A 16,403-nucleotide genomic window follows, 5' to 3' on the forward strand; every position below is an offset into this window, starting at 1 on the left:
CGGAGGAGTCACAAGTTGTGTCTCCTTTCTTGCTGCCAATTTAGGGTTTCTTTGCTGCAAAAGTGATGATTAGGGTTTCATTAGGCCTTTAAATACCGAGGCCGAAAGAATGTAAGCCACACAATCACCACTTATAAGAGATCAACGGCTAATATTAAACACAGCTAAATAACACTATAATGCACATGAAATTAAGGCCAAGTAACATGCACGTGAAAGGTAGATAAAATGCAAACATTTATCATGTAATTTTGAATCACTTATCACAACATACCCAATGCATTTGGCTTCTACTCCAGGGGCTGTCGATACTTAGATTCAGACCACTTATTTTTGCAGTACATCCCATTTCAATCACTTCCCCCTGAGGAGTTGAATGATGAGTTCCATGCTTAGACCAAATTCATCGCTTATTTTAGCAGTAATACCCCTAAAATACGTGCACTAGTATAATGTGCTGCTTATCTATTATATGAGAGAGAAATTAAATGGATCGGTCCAAGAAGTATCCAACAAGCTGACTCTAACCTATGTTAACTGAAGTGATGCAAGACGATGTTATACCGAGAAAGAGATGCCACCATGAGTGACTGCAATGAGGTGGACATCGGAGGAAGTGGTGGCTCCGACGAGCAACAATACCATAAACGACTGAGAGGGGCTGCTACACAGGTGTCCCCATAGCAGCATTAGATCAGTGCAAAGTTGCTGCTGATTTTCATAGATATATATACGTGGTTGTTGTGTTGGACAATCAGATAACCCAACCTTTTATATTCATTTACTCATCTTTGCACTCAAGTCCCAACCAAATTCAACATACTTTAGTTCTTGTTATGATTGACTTGGTTTTATATTAAAATGATTGAATTTTACAATCACATTTAAAATAATTTTTGTTCACTAATATATGTATAGTAAGTATTATTAGTCACGTACGTTTAATGAAATATGGACAAACAAAACATGAAAATAAATGTAATTACGTATAAATTATACATGATAAATAGTTGCTACGTATTTTTTATGCTTGATAAAAAATGAAATTATATTTAAAAATGTAATTAAATTATAAAAATTACCACACAAACCATGCGGACCTGTTGTCCAGGACATGTTAAACTCCAACTTAGCACTTAACCATGCAAGTTAACAAATTGCTTGATTTTTTTCCCCGTGATAACCCTGTGGCGGGTTCGGCGGGGGCGAGTGATAACGCGTAATCTAAAAAAAAAAAAAAATTTCCTTTCCTATAACTTACACCCGTTAAAAAATAATATATTAATTTATAAATTAGCTTTTAATTTTGGCTATAGCCCCTAGCCTTTTTCCTAGCTCAAGTTCATGTTTGGCTATAATAGTTTAATGTTTGAACTCTTCAATTTGCCCTTGGCGTCAACTCTATTAGATAAATATTTTTTATGTATGTTATATATTTTTAAGAATTAATATTTGGGACTATACTTTTGTTTAAGCATAATTGTCTTTTTATCTAAGTGTAATTATTTTAATAACGCTTTAATGTGTTTCCAAAAAAAAATGTTTGGTTGTTATACTTTTTCGTCCATGTGTTAATAATTTAGCCACACATTTTACATCTGACAAATTTACTAATAATTATAATTTTAATTAACTATTTTAAATATTAATATAATGACGTGTATATAAGTATGGTGGTGACCAAGAGTTTTTCACACTTCTCTTATATGTTACTAATAAACAATATAAATAGCCCTCACAGGCATGGTATAATGGTAAAATACTTAGAGTTTTAGATAGAATATCGGAATTCGAATCAGTACGATGACTTAGAATGCATAATTATTATTGAAAGACAGCATTTAGTTGGAAAATAAGTCCCGCATGAATTGTGTTAAATGTCTAATTTTGAGTGTGTATAAACTGTATCTGCATCTGAATTTAGCTGGAGGGTACTTCAGAGGGGAATGTCACCCACCCCTGAAGATTAATTGAGCAAACCCCAAATAAATAAATAAAATATGATCATTTTCTTGTGTAATTGAATAAATATAATTATACACAATATTTCTTGATCCTTATTAAAAGGGGAACAAAGGATTCCTCTAATAATTGAAATGCTTTTGCATATAATTTTTCTTATTATTAATTTATTACTTTTTGTTTTCCGTCTCCTGCTTTCATTTCGATTCATGGGAGGGTTGTTTTAAACTTACTTGTTTAAGATCTCTAAAATTTTTAATTTATAGTATTTTTTAAGTCGATAAATGTTTGAATAAGATATGTTTAAGATATATTAGTTATATATATGTGTTGGGTAAATAAAAAACTTATAAATTGTGGAAGTTATAAAATGAATAAATCCATTACTTATTTTTATAAATAAATCTATAAAAATAATTTTTAGGTAAAAAAACTTAATTAATTATCTGTTGTGACAAAGGGAAATACATTAATTGTTATACAATAAATTTGATATTTTATGTACTATAATTTATAATAAATTTATGATGAACATTGAGAAGGCACGATTGAAAGAATGCGCCAACACTTAATAGTATAAGCAAAAACGAAAATAAGTTTTCAAAACTTTTTTAAAAATCAAAATAAATGTAGTAGAATTAGATCAATTCTTGCTAGACATGGATGAATATAGTCATATATATGCATATAATAAAAACATTAAACAAAATGAAAGCAATAATAGTTACCTCTTCCAATGATGTTGTTGCCGATTGCACCTCCAAGTGAACTCTTCGGCCCATCCTCCAAACACTCATGAACTCCTTACAAGCTACTCCAAATCTGCCATTTGCTGCTCCAGATCTGCAACTTGACTAATTACTACAAAAAAACTAATCGTTTTGAGACAGATTTTGGGTCGTCAAAAAAACGACCATCACAAAATTTGAGATAGAGTTTGAGATGGATTTGAGATAAATTTTTTCCGTCTCTAATTTGAGATGGATTTTGAAACGGATTTTTTCTGTCGCTAATTTTAAAGGGATTTTGAGACAAATTTTTTCGTCTCTTATTTTTTCGTCTCTAATCCATGCATAGAATATATAGTATTAATAATACACATCGTCCATGAATAATAGTTGTACAACAAAAAATCAATTCATGCCAATGACGAATCCTCCTAATGATCTAAAAGATTCCATAGCAGTCATAATGAAGAAGGGTTTCGAAGTCTAGCTTCCATAACTAACAAGCAATGGTTTATGGGATCCACAGCTTTATTTCCTAACAACTTGTCGAATTTAGTCCATGAATAAGAACGACGACGATGGCAATGGTGACAGTACATGGTAGGAATGATCAACAGGGATGACATGAGCTTTTGAACCCATCCCATACATGCGGCCCTTTTTCTTCTCACCTACAACCTCCATCCATAATGATGTCTCATCAGTAGCTGGCTGTGAGGGCTGGCAAGCATCACTACCTTCCAATGGGCCATCTATCGATGCCTTGTGATAATGCATCATGTTGCCGCATTTGAAAGTCAGTTTGCAATTATTATGGATACATGAAATAATTTGTATTATTAATAGACTAGTTAAGCAGCAAAAGTAATGGTTGAAAGAAGCAAAACTACCTTTATCATACGTGGTAGATAAGCACATAATTGGATGTACATAAATTCACTTCATGGTCTTAAATACCAAATTTCATTATGTTCAACTCAGTCACATTATATTAAGGATACTATTAATCATAAAATTATTATTGTATAAAAGAATAATATACGGATGCAATATACTTAAACCAACCAAGTTAAATGGTAAGAGATTAGTGTGGTATAAAGTATCTAGTGAAACTGAGAGGCACAACTGAAGAGAAAAAAAGCTAACTGGTGCCCATTCTCTAAAGTGCTCTCAGGTGTTATTATGTCCATTTCTCATAAGTTTTCCTTACATGATACTATTAACCATTTCCAAGTAAATTGAACATCTTGTAAGTTCATTTGAATATATGGGTTGTTTAGCTGGGAGCTTAACTGACTACATCCAGTTTGTTTCTTACCCACTTATTAGAAGAGGACAATTGACCCTCAACATTTTTTGTGCTGATTATAAGCAACAAAGCACACAGTTTTTGTAATATCCCGAAATTTGAAAATGATTAATAATTATTAATTATTGTGTTTGTGGAGATTAACAAATATTTATGGGTTTAAATGAAATATTTATTTAATTTTTATTCAGTGATTATTGAGTATTTATTATTTCAAGGAAATAATTATTTGTTTTGGAATTTAAAGGAAATATTAAATTATTTGAAGAGTTAAGGAAAAAATGTTTATTTATATAATTTTGAGAAAATAGGAAATTTAGGTTTAATTAATTTAATTGGGGGTATTTATGATATAGGAAAATAAATTCAATTGGTGGATTTTTGAAAATGTTAGGGTATAAGTGAAATAAGAAAGAAATGGAAGTTCAGGTGCATGTGATAATTTTCGGAAGTTTAAGGGTGCTGGTGCAAAAGTTGAAAAGTGACTAAAAGTCACTTTAAATTTAATTAAAGGCGCTATATGGTTAAAGGAGTTGGCTAGCGCGGGCAGTCACGAGTGCGCGTGTGCTGGGTGAGGTCGCGAGTTCAAGCCCCCGCGGGTGTGCGCACGCGGTGGAGGATTTTGGCTGATTTTTCAGCCAAAACCCTTGCCCAAAACGGCGTCGTTTTGGACAAGGCAGTGGCACCAGCTGGGCTGCCACGCGGCAGCCGCTGGTGGTCTCCTTTCTCTTGATTTTTAAGTTGCAATTATAGCAAGAAATTGGGATAAAATCGGGCAAAATCAGAGAGGAAGAATGGGAGAAGAAGCAGCACACGCAAGGGCCAATTTTTGAAGAAAAATTGAAGATTAAACTATGTTTAATCGTGGTTTAATTAATCAGGTAAGTAAATAAATATGTAATAATCATTCTGTACGGTTGAAATTTTATTTTGGGTCCTATTTTGTTAATTTTAGGAGTTATTCTATTTTACAGCGTGTATTATTTTGGTGGCATTTAAGCATAAAAATGCTGTAAATGACTAGATACAGGCAAGCTCTCATCCACCCTTACAATTTCTTTCCATTTTATGAACCCCTCGCCTTCCCTTAATTCATTTTGATATCGCGTATTAATTATATATATAAAATGAGGATTTTATTGGCGTAATTTAATTTAAAATAAATATGTGATTTATTGGAATTTTATTTGCGGTGCGCCTACGTGGGATTTTAGACGGCTAAATTATTTATATTACACGGTTAGATTTAATTAATGTGAGCCACGGGTTTATTAATCACTATTAAACGTTTTACTTCGTAGCGGGAGTGCAAGAAATGCAAGAAACGGCCGTGTAAAGGCAAGTTCCTAACCTCTCCTTATGATCTTTAATTCCCGTGAAAGACCCCGTGATTTCTCGTATTTTATCACCTCCCTTAATCTAATTCGGCACCTAGCATTATTTATTGAGATATTATTTAATTGTTTTAATTTAAATTAAATCTGGGACTTCTATAATTTTATTCGTTGTGTGCCTACGGGGGTTTGTACCGCCCCCACTCTTTTGGGAATGATGCTGAACCCAGCTTGGGGACTAGGTTCCTAGACGTGCGGGTTTATTTACTGTTTTTCTTAGGTTTATTTATGTTTCGGTTAGAGCTATTGAGCAGTGGGGCAGGGGTCGATTGTTGGTGACGTTGGGGTAGACTATCGTACAGCCCTGATGTGGACCGTCGGGTGGCACTCCTAGTCACTGGCCTTTGACCGATGCCGGGCACTGTTGACTAGCTCTACCAGTATGTGATTCACTGCACGTTTAGATTCATTATATTACTGTTCATGATTTGATATGCACATGGGTACGGGTTGCATGTTGGGATATTCATTTATTGAGTATGCTTGGACACAAACATTCTAGCTTGGTTAGGTTGCATCCAGCACGGGCATATGCATCGCGTGTGGTTTACTATGTGGGCGGAGCATGGCCTGATGCTTGGATGTATGGGCGCCAGTGTATCACGTTGATGCTCACTACGCCATTGTATTTTTATGTGCATTGCATGGATATTGGTAGTATATAGTTCTCGAACGAGAGTACCGTTCCGAGGGAGCCTATGGCTCGGGTGTCGAGAGTACCGACATGGACGGGTGACGGGAGCACCGACTCGGAACAACGCGCACAAGGTTTGTTGGAGATACATGTTACCTCTCAGGACAGCGGCAGGTTGGTATGGGACTTGGGTGCCGTGTGTCTTGTGTGGGCCCCAAGGACCGGTATGTGCTTTTATTATGTTATGCTATTGTGTTGTAGCGTCTCATGGCTTGTGTGTACCTGAGGGTTTCTTCTGGGGAGAATTTATTGGATTTATACAGTCTTCATCCTTTCCTTTCTTATGCTTGCTGAGTCTCTTGACTCACCTTGCTTTTCATCATTCCAGGTAGTGGCAGCGTGTGTCCAGGCAAGGGAGTCAGCTTCTAACGGTAGAGTCGGTATGGTGTACAGGCAGTCTCGTCAATCCCTGTCAACTCTGATGTCTAAGTAAGATTTACTCTATTATTTTGTACTGTACCAGGTCTTTTCTCGAGTCTCGTGCATGTCGGCACAGGAGTCTGTGTTTATTTATTTATCATGTGACCACTGTGCTAGTAGGGTACCCGTAGTGCATGCATGTGTTTAGCTTCGCTTCCGTTGTTCTTATTTTTGTGTATGCATCCTAGGGTGATTCTTGTCTCGTGTTTCATTCTTTCTCCTTCTGTAAGTGCTCCCATTCGGATAGTCCGAGTGGTTGGAGATATCCGGGCGGGGGTGCTTACATTGTTGGTATCAGAGCGTAGTTTGAGTCAATTTTTGAGGGACGAGTTCCTGTATACCAAGGTTGTCGGGTAGAGTTAGTGAGGTTTATGTGAATTGAATAGGGTCAGGCTGCATCAAGTTGAGTTATGCTGATTTATGTGAGAGACTGTGTCCCAATTTATGTTCGTGCAGAGGTGATAAGTGCACGTTAGGATGGGACCATGATGAGGTATGAATGGGATTTATTTAGGACATGTGCCTGCCCCTAGGTGTTTGGGTAAGATATTGGTTTCGCCTTAATATAGTTTCCTGATATTTGGTGTAGTATGTAGATTTTGAGTATTCCCGATGGAACTCAGAGGCCTAGATCTCGGTATACCCCTACCCAATCCGAATGACCTCCCAACATTGGATCATTTATGATGTCGGTGGGAATAGGAGTTTGCTTTTATATGAGGAGGCGAGCAAGATGGAGATGTATACCTAGTAAGTTATATGTATTGGCTTGACGAGTTATTTCAAGAGATGATCCACGAGATCTTTTGGGGATTGACAGAGAAACGAGTCATGTTCGCTCGTGAGCATAAGAATGACGTGTGAAGGCAGTTGACTGAAGTAATGATGAATGATGGGGGTCTTCGTTCCCATTATGATGTTTTTGTCAGAGCTGTGAGGTAACAAGCTGCGATTTGGGAACCTTGTCAGGGGCCAGTACAGGATGTGCCCAAGATTAGAGCACTACCTGGCATCCAGTCAATCCAAGCTACTATGAGGAGACCGTCACAGCCACCAGAGGGACCTGTTGGACCCAGCTCTAGCGTAACTAGCGTTGAGGACTTAGCTTACCTGGCAGATGAAGCTATCTCGGTTGTCAGGGGTGATGAGGTGAGTTCTAGTTAGTATGATTATTAGGGGGTTGTAATGTAAATGTATGGTCGTAAATTATGAGTTTTGTAAGGATCGGAATAGTGTGAGAAATCAGGTACAATGCTTGAAGGTATCATGTGATGAGATATATTTAGTAAACTTCTGAGTCTTGGGATCCTTAGGTTTGACCTACGATGGATATTTGGTTGCGGATTGTTTTCGCTAAGATCGAGTGGACCGGATACCTGATTCGTGTTAGATTTGTTGGGTCCCTAACCATTGTCTATTAGTGATGCAGAGTAGAGATAACATGTATCTCGTCTAAGGGAAATGATTAAGGGAACTTTTAAAGCTGCATTTAGGGCATACGATGCTCATGATAAGGGTGTGTATGGTTGGATTCCTTTCCTGGTTGAGAGTGAGCGAGGGATATTCTGGATTTTCTTGAGATTTACAAAGGAGGTTGCCTTAGTAAAGGATTGACCTTGCACTTGAGCCGGGTAGCCTTGAGGTATAAATGTTCTTCATCCCGAGTAGATGATTTGTCGGGCTAACTCTGGGGTGTTTTCTAATGATTGCTTGTGGTACTCGTACGACCTCTATAAGTTAGTGGCTATGCCATTTGGGCTGATCGACACCTTCACAGTATTTATGGATTGGTCGGGACAAATGACAGAGATATAGGTCTGGAGCTTCCTTAGTCTCGCCAAGCGTTGCCAACGCCATACCAAAAGCTTGCGTCAATTTCATGGGAGATGAGGTCATGGTAGAATATGAGCTGGAGGTCTATGATTGGATTTTTCCAGAAGTGGAACAGGAAGGTCCCACTATGTGGGAATGTGCTATAGGAGTCTAATAGGAAATTGAGCTTCTAAGGGGTTTGCATTCCCTAGAGAGTTAGGGCATCAACCCTAAGTTTAATCGAATCTGGATCGATAAATCGGAACACCAATACGAAGTCCCAAGAGAGATCTGTGATGATAATTTATTAAGGGATTATTACGGACTTATGGACTTGGGGCTTACAGCGGTTATGTTGTTTGGAGATTTGGCATCACTACCTAGATAGGGTATAGATGTTTAGTTCTCACAGGTGGAGCGGAGTTCAGATGACGCCCTGGTTGGCATGACGAAGGACTAAAGCCGTGAGATTCTGTAATAAATAGGGAAATAAGCAAAAGTGGTAGTTGACGTTTTAGGCCGTCGTGGAGCATTCGTGGAGTAAAATGAATTACAAATAAGAAAACCCCTCTAAGATTGTTGTGGCGGGAGATACCAGGGTGTATGGCCAGGACCGAAGTTGGATGTATGTCTAAGTAACTGTTGGGTTCTATTGTAAGGGTAATGGTTGCTATGAGTACGCTTAGTACTAATTGTGAACCACTCGCCCTAGGGTCGGTTATTGACCGAGTTAGGAGATAAGACTCCTTTGGATTCTGTTCAAGTGGTACATCGGCAAAAACATGAGATGGCTTGTTATGCCAGCCCAAAGCATGTTTAACCCATATCAGTTCCTCTTCATTATTGGGAAGACCTATGAGATGCCTTGTGGACTAGAATAGCTATTGGTACGGTGAGTTACTTTTAGTCGAGCAGGCTTCAGAGCAGATAACACCGGTTCTAAAAATCGTGTTTCAGCTAACTTATAGAGCCTTTGAGGAAGTCGGGGTTAGTATTTAGCGATCGAGATAAGCTATGGTTAATTAGCTATTTGGAGTTAAGATCAGCAACATGACAAGAGTGAGTGTTGGTGGTCACCGAATAAGTCACAATTGGATGTGCTGATTCCTTTAGGAGGGGAGATCTGGTGACATTTTAGATCTCGAGATGTATTGAGTGGAGAACATTTATTTCCTGATAGTCATGATTAAACGACTGCCCATATTTATTGACGGGACCCCGAGCATTCGCGAAAAATTGTGGAAGAAAGTACTGCTGAGAAAATGTTGTGTACCTGGTTAAGAATCAGTTGGAAAAAGTCAGACTAAAGGAAATTGCTGTTGAATCCTTGATTGAGTATATGGTATCGTCTCCATGTTCCTATGTTTCGCAGGTGCGTGGCAGGTATCGATTACGTTGCCGAGTATTAGCCTCTCGTCATGCAAGATGATGGTTCCACTCTTGTCACTACCGGTTGTATATTGAAGCTAGTTGCATTTGCTTTGGGCTTTGGGCTGTGAATCGGTTTATTATTGAGATTGATACGTGGTCGAGATAGTATCAAACGAAAGTGTAATGAGAACCTAAGATAGCCTTGGGGTGACGGTGGGATTACGATATTGTAATAGGAGAACCTTGTGGTTAGATATAATATATGATTAATGATATTCCTTAAGCTGGTTAAGGTATGGGTAGTCATAACGTGGTTCACTTGAGGTGATGGATTGAGAAGATGTGCTAGTGTATTAAATCAAGTAGGATGCGTAGTAGACTCGGACTTGTGGGAATACTGGAAAAATGATGATATGGAATGTTCCAGAGGTGATGTTGAATAATATCATGAGAATTGTGAGCGCAACTTGAGGATATGGACTGAACGCGAATTTTGACGAAATTCTAATAAGGAGGGGAGAATTGTAATATCTCGAAATTTGAAAATGATTAATAATTATTAATTATTGTGTTTGTGGAGATTAACAAATATTTGTGGGTTTAAATGAAATATTGATTTAATTTTTATTCAGTGATTATTGAGTATTTATTATTTCAAGGAAATAATTATTTGTTTTGGAATTTAAAGGAAATATTAAATTATTTGGAGAGTTAAGGAAAAAATGTTTATTTATGTAATTTTGAGGAAATAGGAAATTTAGGTTTAATTAATTTAGTTGGGGGTATTTATGATATAGGAAAATAAATTCAATTGGTGGATTTTTGAAAATGTCAGGGTATGAGTGAAATAAGAAAGAAATGGAAGTTCGGATGCATGTGACAATTTTCGGAAGTTTAAGGGTGCTGGTGCAAAAGTTGGAAAGTGACTGAAAGTCACTTTAAATTTAATTGAAGGCACTATATGGTTAAAGGAGTTGGCTAGCGCGGGCAGTCATGAGTGCACGTGTGCTGGGTGAGGTCGCGGGTTCGAGCCCCTTGCGGGTGTGCGCGCGCGCTGGAGGATTTTGGCTGATTTTTCAGCCAAAACCCTTGCCCAAAACGGCATCATTTTGGGCAAGGCGGTGGCACCAGCTGGGCTGCCACGCGGTAGCCGCTGATGGTCTCCTTTCGCTTGATTTTTAAGTTGCAATTGCAGCAAGAAATTGGGATAAAATCGGGCAGAATCAGAGAGGAAGAATGGGAGAAGAAGCAGCGCGCGCAAGGGCCAATTTTTGAAGAAAAATTGAAGATTAAACTATGTTTAATCGCGGTTTAATTAATCAGGTAAGTAAATAAATATGTAATAATCATTTTGTACGGTTGGAATTTTATTTTGGGTCCTATTTTGTTAATTTTAGGAGTTATTCTATTTTACAACGTGTATTATTTTGGTGGCATTTAAGCGTAAAAATGCTATAAACGACTAGATGGCGTGTTTTAATTTAAAATAAATATGTGATTTATTGGGATTTTATTTGCGGTGCGCCTACGTGAGATTTTAGACGGCTAAATTATTTATATTACACGGTTAGATTTAATTAATGTGAGCCACGGGTTTATTAATCACTATTAAACGTTTTACTTCGTAACGGGAGTGCAAGAAATGCATGAAACGGTCGTGTAAAGGCAAGTTCTTAACCTCTCCTTATGATCTTTAATTCCCGTGAAAGACCCCGTGATTTCTCGTATTTTATCACCTCCCTTACTCTAATTCAACACCTAGCATTATTTATTGAGATATTATTTAATTGTTTTAATTTAAATTAAATCTGGGACTTCTATAATTTTATTCGTTGTGTGCCTATGGGGGTTTGTACCGCCCCCACTCTTTTGGGAATGATGCTGAACCCAGCTTGGGGACTAGGTTCCTAGACGTGCGGGTTTATTTACTATTTTTCTTAGGTTTATTTATGTTTCGGTTAGAGCTATTGAGCAGTGGGGTAGGGGTCGATTGTTGGTGATGTTGGGGTAGACTATTGTACAGCCCTGATGTGGACCGTCAGGTAGACACTTCTAGTCACTGGCCATTGACCGGTGCCGGGCACTGCTGACTAGCTCTACTAGTATGTGATTCACTGCACGTTTAGATTCATTATATTACTGTTCATGATTTGATATGCACATGGGTACGGGTAGCATGTTAGGATATTCATTTATTGAGTATGCTTGGACACGAACATTCTAACTTGATTAGGTTGCATCCAACATGGGCATATGCATCGCGTGTGGTTTACTATGTGGGCGGAGCATGGCCTGATGCTTGGATGTATGGGCACCAGTGTATCACGTTGATGCTCACTGTGTCATTGCATTTTTATGTGCATTGCATGGCTACTGGTAGTATATAGTTCTCGAACGAAAGTACCGTTCCGAGGGAGCCTATGGCTCAGGTGTTAGGAGTACCGACATGGACGGGTGACGGGAGTACCGACCCGGAACATCGCAAGCAGGTTTGTTGGAGATACATGTTGCCTCTCAAGGCAGCGGCATGTTGGTATGGGACTTGGGTGCCGTGTGTCTTGTGTGGGCCCCAAGGACTGGTATGTGCTTTTATTATGTTATGTTATTGTGTTGTAGCGTCTCATGCCTTGTGTGTACCTGGGGGTTTCTTCTGGGGAGAATTTATTGGATTTATACAACCTTCAGCCTTTCCTTTCTTATGCTTGCTGAGTCTCTCGACTCACCTTGCTTTCCATCATTCTAGGTAGTGGCAGCGTGGGTCCAGGCAAGGGAGTCGGCCTCTAGCGGCAGAGTCGGTATGGTGTACAAGCAGTCCCGTCAATCCCTATCAACTCTGATGTCTAAGTAGGATTTACTTTATTATTTTGTACTGTGCCAGGTCTTTTCTTGAGTCTCGTGCATATCGGCATAGGAGTCTGTGTTTATTTATTTATCATGTGACCGCTGTGCTAACAGGGTACCCGTAGTGCATGCATGTGTTTAGCTTTGCTTCCGTTGTTCTTATTTTTGTGTATGCATGGCAGGGTGGTTCTTGTCTCGTGTTTCATTCTTTCTCCTTCCGTAAGTGCTCTCGTTCGGGTAGTTCGAGTGGTTAGGAAAATTCCGGGCAGGGGGTGCTTACAGTTTTGCAGCCCAAGAATCCAAGAAAAGCAAGCCACACTTAGTTGATTGTCTCCTACTTGGTGATTATAAAATTTAAACAATCCCAATGACTCGTGTCTTACACAACACTCTTTGATGGTTAAATGATCGAAATTTGTTCCTCTATAATTGACAAATGGCGAGATTATTTGAGTGAATTTTTTCCTTTTGTGCACTACACAAATGTAAGCTGTTCCGGCATGTTTTCATTCTTTGTTAACCACTGTGTTCTCAGCTCATTCTAATGGTGCAATTATATCATAAAATCAATATTGTTTTGGCTTTATTAGAATCTTTGGTCTATCATCTATGTGACTGAAAGAGTATATTCTGATTGCATGACACAACCGGTCTCCTAGGAACCAAATCTTGTACTTTCTCCTTTCTACTTTATGAGAAAAACAAACCTTTTCAGTTCCAAGAATTTCAACAAAAATAGCAAGGAAATGGAAGCCTGGAAGGTGTTGTGATGAGTCAGGAAAGAATGACTTTCCCAATGGAAGCAAGGAGATTTGATGCATCTAGATGCAACGCATTAACAATTGACAAAGGTCATTTTGTTGTACAATTCTAGTCAAAGATGATTTTTAGTTCCTTTGGCTTATCTCAGGAATAAAATAGTCAGGGAGCTCTCATAAATGGACAAGGAAGAGGATGGACTGTCGAATCATTGCCCTATAACATTTCCATGTGACTAAGTTTTATGGATTGCATAGTCTCCTTGATAAGAAGGCATGCATGTGGGGATCTAGAGAAGCAATTCACAGTTGTTGATCAAGTTTCAGTACAATTGATTGATACTTATCAGACTCATGTCTCCAATAAGGTTAAAGCAATTCACAGTGCTGATGTCTCCAATAAGGTCAAAGCAATTCACAGTACTGATCTCAGCTTTTGATTCAGATTTCTAAATGATAGACAATGAAGTAAGCAAGATAAAATAAATAAAATTTCAAATAGAATTTGTAACATCTCGAAATTTGAAAAATAAATAATGATTATTAATTTTGGTATTAGAAGTCATTATGGAATATTTGAGGAATTAAGAGAAAATATTTATTTATGTTATTTTGAGAAAATGGGGAATTAAGGTAATTAATTAAATTATTTGGAATTTGGAAATAGGTAATTAATTATTTAAAATCTTGGGAGAATTTATGGAAATAAAGAAAGAATTAAAATAAAGTGATCGGGTGAATTTCTGGAAATTCGGGGTATAAGAGAAATAAGTGAAAATTGGAGTCCGGGTGTGTGTGAATTTCGAAAATTCTGGAGGCGCTGGTGCAAATTCTAAAAGTGGTGTGAGGCTTCCCTTAAATATAGTCGCGCATGTATATAAGGTAAGGAGGCTGCCTAGCCTAGCTGGTCACGCGTACTCGTTGTCGCGGGATCGACCCGCGGCCGTGCGCACACGCAGTAAAGGTTTTGCTGGAATTTTTCCTGTCTATGGACGCCAAAACAGCATCGTTTCGATGAGGCGATGGCTGCCCCAGCACTCGCCACGTGGCTCTTCCCTAGCCACTTGTTTTGTACCATTTTTAAGCCCATTTCGGGCGTCTCCAAGTAACAAATCAGAAGGAAAAAATTGGAGAAGAAGATGTTCGCGCAATGATGAAGAAAAGGGAGAAATTTGGTAGGAATTGGGGATTAAATCAAGTTTAATTGCGGTTTAATTAGCCAGATAAGTAAAGAAATATGTATTAATCATTCTGTACGGTTGGAATTTAATTTTGGGTCTGATTTTATTAATTTTGGGAGTTTATATTAATTTGCAGCGTGTATTAATTTGATGGCATATAAACGTAAAACACTGTAATCGGCTAAAACGAGGCAAGCTCTTCACTCCTTTCGTGACTCTCATTTGATTTATGAATTTTATAACCGCCCTTAACTCGATTTGGTTTTATAAATTAATTATGTTCATTATAAACGGTTATTGTGCGAATTTTTCTTAATTAATTTAATTAGGGGATTTTTTTTAGAATTAATTCATGATTAAAGTGGTCAGGTAAGTGGGTAAAATTAGTATAAGCGTTATATGTATAAGTTATAGATTTTATACAGCTAAACTATGAATTTTACATGGTTAGATTTAATTAATTGAAGGCACGATTTTATTAATTACTCGAAAACGTTTTACTTCGCAGCGGGAGTGTAAGAAAGGAAAGAAACAGCCGTGTAAAGGCAAGCTCCTAACTCTCTCCTCATGGTCTTAATTTCCTATGAGAGTTTTCGTAGTTTCTCGTATTTTATCCCCTCCCTTATTCCAATTCGGGGCCTAGCATTATTTATTGATTATTATTCATTTGATTTAATTTAAATTAAATTCGGGATTACTAGAATTTTATTTGTCGTGAGCCTACGGGGGTTTATATCACCCTCATTCCTTTCGGAATGATGCTAAACCCAACTTGAAAACTAGGTTCCTAGATGTGCGGATTTGATTATGAATTTCTTCGGTGTGAGTAGGCTAGAGCTATCGAGTAGTGGGGCAGGGGTCAGATGTCTGGTGATATTGGAGTAGACTATCGTACGTCCCTGAAGTGGACCGTCGGGCAGACACTCCTAGTCATTGAGCGTTGACCGGTGCCGGACACTACTGACTAGCTCTGCCATTATATGATTTATTGCATGATTTGCTATGTTATATTACCGTTCATGGTTTGATATGCACATGGGTACAGGATGCATGTTGGGGTATTCATTTATTGAGTACGCTTGGACACGGACTTTCCAGCATGGTTAGATTGCACCTGGCACGGGCATATACATCGCGTGTGGTTTATTATGTGGGTAGAGCATGGCCTGATGCCTGGATGTATGGGTGCCAATGTATCACGTTGATGCTCACTACACTATTGCATTTTTATGTGCATTGCATGGTTACTGACAGTTCTCAGGTCTCGAATAGGAGGACCGTTCCGAGGGAGCCTATGGCTAGGTTATTCAGAGGCTCGAGTGTCAGGAGTACCGATGCGAGCACACGAGTGACGGGAGCACCGACCCAGGATGGCACGCACAGGTTTGTTGGAGATATTTGTTTCCTATCAGGGCAGTAGTAGGTTAGTATGGGACTTGGGTGCCATGTGTCTTGTGTGGGTCCCAAAGACCGGTATGTGTTTTCGTTATGCTTTTATACTGTATTGAGCATCTCATAGCTTGTGTGTACATGGGGGTTGGTGTTATGGGGAGAGAGTTCATTAGATATATTCAGCCTACAGCCTTTCTTTCCTTATGCTTACTGAGTCTCTTGACTCACTTTGCTTTCCATCATTCCAAGTAGTTGAAGGATCATCCCGAGGAAACATAGTGTGCAACGGAAGCGGTTTTAAAAAAAAAAACTTTCCTCGTATTGATTAGAATCTAGGAAACTTACTTCTCCTAAGGATTACCAGACGGAATGAAGCGATAGGAGGAGGATGAGCGGGAGCTTCTTCGCGTGGTGGAGATGACGACTGTCCTGCAATCCTTCGGCTCCTTCGCATCAGAACTTGAACGGTCTCTTTTGATCTTCTAGGGTATGACTCAAAATCGTGGCCTTTCTTTTAGTGAAGAAAAGTAAAATCCCTAGG

The sequence above is a fragment of the Diospyros lotus genome, chromosome 6 (genome assembly GCF_014633365.1).
Source record: "Diospyros lotus cultivar Yz01 chromosome 6, ASM1463336v1, whole genome shotgun sequence".
Lineage (NCBI taxonomy): Eukaryota > Viridiplantae > Streptophyta > Magnoliopsida > Ericales > Ebenaceae > Diospyros > Diospyros lotus.